The sequence below is a fragment of the Azolla caroliniana genome, unplaced genomic scaffold (assembly GCF_043228905.1).
Source record: "Azolla caroliniana isolate FFs.n. ecotype wild unplaced genomic scaffold, voAzoCaro1.0.p SCAF_22, whole genome shotgun sequence".
NCBI classification, from domain to species: Eukaryota; Viridiplantae; Streptophyta; class Polypodiopsida; order Salviniales; family Salviniaceae; genus Azolla; species Azolla caroliniana.
This window is the reverse complement of record NW_028230457.1, coordinates 3,214,199-3,220,198: the sequence shown is the minus strand read 5'-3', so window position 1 is coordinate 3,220,198 and position 6,000 is coordinate 3,214,199. Positions and strand designations below refer to the sequence as shown.

The window sequence follows — 6,000 nt, the reverse complement described above, 5'->3', positions numbered from 1 at the left end:
CTTAATCTGCCACTTTCGACCAACTACACCTCCTCATGCACTTATCGTGTTGGCTAATCAACTTGTCGCCAAAAGAAAGCTTGTTCATTTTACATCAATAATGAGAGTGGGATTTGAACACACGTCCTTTCGGACTAGAAAGTAAATATACCGCCTTTGACCAACTCGGCAACCTCCTCCACTTATCGTGTTGCCTAATCAACTCATCGCTAAAACAAAACATGCTCGTTTTACATCGATGATGAATGTGGGTTTTGAACCCACTCTCTTCCGGACTCGAACCTGAATCAAGCGTGTTAGAACAAATCGACCACCTCATCCACTTATGCTGGGTCCTTATCAACTCGTCGCCAAAATGAAACATGGTCATTTTACATCGATGATGACAGTGGGATTTGAACGCACGCCATTTCGTACTAGAATGTTAATCTAGTGCCATAGAACTACTCGGCCACCTCATCCACTTATTGTGTTGCCTCATCAACTCATCCCCAAAATGAAACATCTTCGTTTTACATGGATGATGAGAGTGGGATTTGAAGCCATACCCTCCTGTAACAGAACCTTAATCTAGCACCTTAGACAACCTCATTCACTTCTCATGTTGCCGAATCAACTTGTCCCCAAAACGAAGCATGTTCATCTTACAGCGATGATGACAGTGGGATTTGAACACACGCCCTCTCGGACTAGAACCTTAGAACAACTCGGCCACCTCATGCACTTATCGTGCTGGCTAATGAACCCGTTGCCAAACGAAGTTCATTTTACCACAATGATGAGAGTGGGATTTGAACCCACGGGTTTTTGTTGTACGTTTTAGGGTTAGGGTCAAGGATGATAATCATGATAAAGATGATTGATGATGAAGATAGACATTGTGTAATGGTGGAGATGACGGGCATGATGATGAGAGATCGTATAGAGAAGCATAGAGAAGCATTGCGGGGTGGGGGGTGGTGCCTAGAATGGCTCCACCCCCCTCCCAAGGGGATTCAACGTTGAGGGGGAGAGAGAGAGAGAAAGAGGGATGACAAGAGAGAGATTAGGAGAGAAAATGGTTCATTCTTCATTCATTCCCCATAAGGGGTTAAATAGTACAAGAGGGGGTAGTTACAAAGGGGTGTAAGCCCCATAGAGCATTCATACTGGACACTCACTCACACCTCATCGTATCCCTCCACATGCACACACGTGTGCATGTGTTCACATACATATCAACTCACAATTACATTTATGTTCCCTACACATATACAACATCATCATGATAATATTCGACCCTCGCTCATCACACTTGACTCTCCGTACAACTCGTACGGGGTAACACATATGGCACGCCCGTGGGAAAGTGCGTTGCACGTCGATCCCACATGCCTTGATGATGATATTTCTTCGACCGGAACTTCCATCGGTCCTTTCAACGATCGACTCCCTCGATCGGAGTGCTTGACTCGACCATCTTTGTTGGTCAGCAAATCTTCCGCGACACGAACATTCTCGTTCTGTCGACTTACGAACTTCGTCATGGGTCCAAAAATGTTGTGTGTATGTGTATCTTCCTTTAATTTTGTGTGAGTTGTCGTTGTTGATCACATCCATTTCTCTATGTGGATGAGTTTTTACAATTTCGTCGGTGCCCTCAAGTTTTAAAATTTTTATTACATACCCTCGAATTTTGACAATTTCATTCAGTACCCTCAGGGTTTCAATATTTGTTACATGCCCCCCCCCTCTCTTTTTGTGTTTTCTTTCTTGCTTTTTCTTCTTCCTCTCTTGTTTCTTCTTATTCTTGTTTTCTGTTTGCGTTTTCTCTCTCTTATCGTTGTCTGTTTCTTCTTCTTCTTTTCTGATTCTGTTTCATCTTTCTCTTCTTTTTATCTTCATCCTCTCTTCTCGTTTTTCTTCCTTCTTTCACCACCGCTATGCTATGTCCATTGTCCGTGGCTGTCACGCTCTGCTTTTGTGTGTCGTTGTGTGTTTGTACGGCCTTCTCTGTTCATCTCCGTCTCGGTCTCTGTTTTTTTTTTTTTTTGTTTCCGTCTCTGGGTCCATCGCCGTTGCCATCGGTGTCCTCCGATGCTCGGACTTGGCTGTCCAGCCGCCGCTTTCCGTTCCTGTTCTGCCATCGTTTGGCGTCATTGCCGTCTCTGTCGGCCCTGTCCGGCCATTCTATGGTCTGCCATCTCTGTCCAGATGTCTCTATTCTTTACGACCATCGGTTGTCTGGCCGCCAACACCTCTTGTGCTTCTTCTTTTCCTTCCCTTCCTTCTTCTCTTCTTCATCTTCTTCTTCTCTTTCATCATTGTCGATTGTATGTTCGTTTGTTGGCCGCCACTGTTCGGCCGCAATCGGGGCACTGCTCCAACTATCGTTGTTCGGCCGCTTCGTCCCTGTCTCCCTCACTGTTGTGGTCGGTCGTCCCTTCGTCTTTCCGGTCGTTTTTGTCGTTTGTCCGGTTGTCCGGTCCGTTCTGGTCATTGCTTTGTCACTGTGCCGACCGTTACCACTCTGGTTGTCTCTCCATCTCTGCAACCGTCCCGTCATCTTCCGTCTTCATCACCGTTCTCCGTTCGGTCGTTGGCTTTCCGGTCGTTTCTATCGCCATTCGTCCTTCACTCGAGTTGTTCGGTCTTGTCCGGCGCCTTTCCATCCAGCCCTGTTTCCGTTTCTGTTGTCGTCTCTGCCGGTTCGTCATAGTCCAACCTCGTCCGTCGCTTGCCCGCTCTGCACACAATCTGGCCGCTGCTCTTCGGCCACTCTTTGACTGTTGTGTAGGGTTTCGGGTTGCCATTCGCCGCCGCTGTCCGGCCTCTGCCGTATAGCGTCGTCGTCGTTCGGCCATTTGTCCCGCTGTTCGACCTAGGGTTTGCTCATGGCTTTTGGGGTCTCTGGCCCTTTCCGTCTCTGTCCGGCTGTATCTCCGACAGAAACCGTTTTCATCTCTCGTTGTCTTCGTCTGGCGCCCTGAGCCTTTTGTCCGTCAATGTTGTTGTCGAGTCACCCTCGTTGGTCCTGCTGTCTTTGCATGTGTGTGTTTGTTGTGATGTCCCTTTTTCTGGTTGTCGATGTTTGGTCCACGTCTGCATCTTCTTCTCTGTCTTTGATGCCCCTTCGGTGATAACCAACTTTGGTTCTTGTTCCGATTCCGGTTCCACTCTCTTTGCGTTGTTTCTTCTGGAACCATAGCCCATGCATTCGCAGCACATCCTGCCGGCCTCCGCTCCACACACTGCGTCTTCCACCGCAGTCTTCAGGTGGGCTTCTCTTACCGGTCGTGCTGGCACCGGTTCCCTCTGCGTCGCTGTTTTTCCAGCCGTGCATCTTGCACCACGCATTCGAACACGCACATTGTCACTAACCGCATTCGGAAACACGTACATGGACACCAATCGCAACCTTGCACAAACATCGTTTCCATTCATGAATTCTTTCATCGCATTGTCATTTCCTGCACTCACACAAATATGTCGCTATGGCCTTCGCTATGGCCTTCATCACCGCGTATCATTCTTTGACTCCGTTTCCAAAGGGGGGTCGCCGTAGTGGTCGCCAAAAGGTGTTGTACGTTTTAGGGTTAGGGTCAAGGATGATAATCATGATAAAGATGATTGATGATGAAGATAGACATTGTGTAATGGTGGAGATGACGGGCATGATGATGAGAGATCGTATAGAGAAGCATAGAGAAGCATTGCGGGGTGGGGGGTGGTGCCTAGAATGGCTCCACCCCCCTCCCAAGGGGATTCAACGTTGAGGGGGAGAGAGAGAGAGAAAGAGGGATGACAAGAGAGAGATTAGGAGAGAAAATGGTTCATTCTTCATTCATTCCCCATAAGGGGTTAAATAGTACAAGAGGGGGTAGTTACAAAGGGGTGTAAGCCCCATAGAGCATTCATACTGGACACTCACTCACACCTCATCGTATCCCTCCACATGCACACACGTGTGCATGTGTTCACATACATATCAACTCACAATTACATTTATGTTCCCTACACATATACAACATCATCATGATAATATTCGACCCTCGCTCATCACACTTGACTCTCCGTACAACTCGTACGGGGTAACAGTTTTCGGACTAGATCCAAAACGAAGCATGTTCACTTTACATCGATGATGAGAGTGGGATTTGACCACACGCCCTCTCGGACTAAAACCTTAATCTAACACCTTAGACCAACTCGGCCACGTCATCCATATATCATGTATGTATCCTTATTATACATCGATGATGAGAGTGGGACTTGAACCCACACACCTTTAGACTAGAACCTTAATCTAGTGGCTTAGACCAACTAGGCCACCTCATCCACTAATCGTGTTTCCTAATCAATCGTCCCTACAACGACGGATGTTCATTTTACATCAGTTATAACAGTGGGATTTCAACCCACACCCTTTTTTACTAGAACCTTAATCTAGTGCCTTACACCAACTTAGCCACCTCAGCTTCGTACCGTGTTGCGTAATACCCCTGTCACCAAAACGACGTATGTTCATTTTACATTGACAATAAGAGTGGGATTTGAACCCATACCCTTTCGGACTAGAAGCTTAATCTATTTCCTTTGACAACCTCGGCCACCTCATCCACTTAGCGTGTTGCCTAATTAGTCCGTCGCCAAAACGAAGCATGTTCATTCTACACCAATGATGAGAGTGGGATTTGAACCCACGCCCTTTCGGACTAGAACCTTAATCTAGCGCCTTAGACCAACTCGGCCACCTCATCCACTTATTGTGTTGTGGAAATCAACCATCACTAGAACAACGCATGTTTATTTTACATCGATTATGAGAGTGGAATTTGAACACGCGCCCTTTCGAACTAAAACCTTAATTTAGCATCTTAGAACAACTCAGCCACCTCATCCACTTATTGTGTTGCTTAATCAACCTATCGCCAAAACAAACCATGTTCATTTTACACCGATGATGAGACTGGGATTTGAACCCATGCGTTTTCGAACTAGAAGCTTAATCTAGGTTCTAACCTTAGACCAACTCAGCCACCTCATCCACTTATCATGTTGCCTAATCAACTTGTCGCCAAAACGAAGCATGTTAACTTTACATCGATGATGAGAGTGGGATTCGACCCCATGTCCTTTCGGCCTAGATCCTTAATCTAACACCTTAGACCAACTCGGCCACGTCATCCATATATCGTGTTGCCTAATTAACTCGTTGCCAAAATGAAACATGGTCATTTTACATCGAGAATGACAGTGGAATTTGAACGCACGCCATTTCGTACTAGAATACGGATCTTTAATCTAGCACCTTAGACATCCGCATTCACTTCTCGTGTTGCCTAATCAACTCGTCCCCAAAACAAAACATGTTCATTTTACATTGATGATGAGAGTGGGATTACACCAACTCGGCCGCGTGATCCGCTTATCATGTTGCCTAATCACCTTCTCACCAAAACGAAGCATGCTCGTTTTACATCAATAATGATATTGTGATTTGAACCCACGCTCATTTGGACTAGAACCTTAATCTAGCGGGTGAGACCACCTGGGCCACCTTAACCACTTCTCCTGTTGCCTAATCAACTCGTCCCTTAATCTAGGATATTCATTTTAAATAGATGATGAGAGTGTGATTTGAACCCACACCCTTTCGGACTACAACCTTAATCTAGCGCAACCTGATCCATTTCCTATGTTATCTAATCTACTTGTTGCCGAAACCAAGCATGTTCATTTTACATCGATGATGAGAGTGGGATTTGAACCCAGCCCCAAAGCTTAATCTACCACTTTCGACCAACTACACCTCCTCATGCACTTATCGTGTCGGCTAATCAACTCGTCGCCAAAACAAAGCTTGTTCATTTTACATCAATAATGAGAGTGGGATTTGAACACACGTCGTTTCGGAATAAGACGTAAATATACTGCCTTCGACCAACTCGGCCTCCTCCTAAAGTTATCGTGTTGCCTAATCAACTCATCACTAAAACAAAACATGTTCGTTTTACATCG

General features: G+C 46.0%; 1 non-coding gene across 1 annotated transcript; it reads right to left on the bottom strand.

Moving 5' to 3' along the window:
- Positions 1-4,658: 4,658 nt before the first annotated feature.
- TRNAL-AAG (transfer RNA leucine (anticodon AAG)) lies at positions 4,659-4,739 on the bottom strand. Its single transcript has one exon. It is a non-coding gene; the product is annotated as a tRNA-Leu (tRNA).
- Positions 4,740-6,000: the final 1,261 nt, after the last annotated feature.